The sequence below is a fragment of the Camelus dromedarius genome, chromosome 15, assembly GCF_036321535.1.
Source record: "Camelus dromedarius isolate mCamDro1 chromosome 15, mCamDro1.pat, whole genome shotgun sequence".
In the NCBI taxonomy this organism is placed as follows: Eukaryota; Metazoa; Chordata; class Mammalia; order Artiodactyla; family Camelidae; genus Camelus; species Camelus dromedarius.
Window position 1 is genome coordinate 8,474,317 of NC_087450.1, and position 1,502 is coordinate 8,475,818.

At 44.1% G+C, this 1,502-nt stretch overlaps 1 pseudogene; it reads right to left on the minus strand.

Annotated features, from left to right (window-relative positions):
- Positions 1-289: 289 nt before the first annotated feature.
- Positions 290-1,034, minus strand: LOC105096272 (cleavage and polyadenylation specificity factor subunit 5-like; annotated as a pseudogene).
- Positions 1,035-1,502: the final 468 nt, after the last annotated feature.

The following is a 1,502-nucleotide window of genomic DNA, read 5'->3' on the forward strand; positions in this document are numbered from 1 at the left end:
TAATAAATTATGTTAACATAGATCTACTTTTTTTTTAAAGTCTACTTTGTTTAATGTTGTACTAAAGAAGTGTGAGTAAAACCAAAAGTAAATCAAACATTATCATGTTTGTTTATACCACAATCTCGTTTTCTATACTAACTGTACTATTCAAACAACAGAAAGTAGGTGGCAATTTAGGGACTGGGAAAGAGAGAAAACCAAAAAAACTTTTCTAGCATGTTTATTCTACACTATGTATAGCTGTGCTCACAGAGATGGCTTCTCTTACCTCTCTGCTGTGAGGAACTCAGTTGTATATGCACAAAAGCTGAGGGAGACTAGAAATGATGGGTCCATATCCAGGCGCATTGTCATACAGTTCAAACAGCGGTGCAGATACCAGCTTGTAATTTTTAGGAACTGCAAACAAGGCTTTCTCTTGAAGTTGAACCAAAAACAACTTCTTACGTTCCTTAGGTTTTGTAATGTGTGCAGGAGTATATGGACACTGAGGAGGTTCAAAATTTGTTCTCCACCAGTTACCAATGCAGTAGTCAGTGACCCAGTCCTGCAGGACTGCATCTTGATGATCCAGTATCTCTGTCATTAAGCATTTTAGTCCTTCCACTTCATCTTCTCTAGGGTTAAGCTCACCACCAGGTAATTTGAAGAAAGCTGTTGGCAGCTGTGGCAGTAACACGTCGGGTAGCCGGTGCTCATGCGCAATCAGAACCCCTTCTACAATCCTTCTCATGCCAATTTTATCAAATCCCTCCCTCATACGCTGACATCTGGCTGCAACAGAGCTGCCCTTCTCATAGAGGGGCTCTTTTATACCAAAAGTATAATCGGTAAGAGGCTACAGGTTCATAGTACGCTCCAGGGTGAGGGGCTTGGTCTGCTGGATGTACTTGTTGCCGAACTGGTTGACCCCGGGGCCAGCCAGTCTGCGAGCGACTGGGCGGGACCACGGACCTGCCGGCGAGCTCCGGTGCCAGCGGCGAGTGGAGAGGGGGAGGCAGGGCGACCGTCCCTGTGCCGGCAGCGGTCATCTGCGTCCCGCTCAGCAGCCGCCCCTCGCCGTTAAGACGAGAGCGCCAGCTTAGATCTACTTTAAACGGTACATTAACACCACACTTTCCTTTATTAGTGTCCAGTAGTTCACGGACTGGATTTTAGTCTCCACCTTTATCACTTAATATGTGTGAGACCCTTTGCAGGTCACCATGAAATTAGGGCTCAAATTTCACATCCATAAAAGAGTATCATATTATTACATTAGGGTTGTAATGAGGATTAAACACGATATTGGGTGGAAATCCCCAAAACACTCTCAAGTATTTTTTCCCATTAGAAAGATAAAACCAAATGGCTGATTAGTTTTGAGGTCACAGAACGAGGCTGAGTCTGTTCTCTGCCCTTTGTTAGCTGTGTGATCTTGAGGAATAACTTCAGCTCTCAAATCTGCAACTTCTTAGTAACAGAATACCTACCTCGTAGGTAGTTATGTGAAGAAAGTT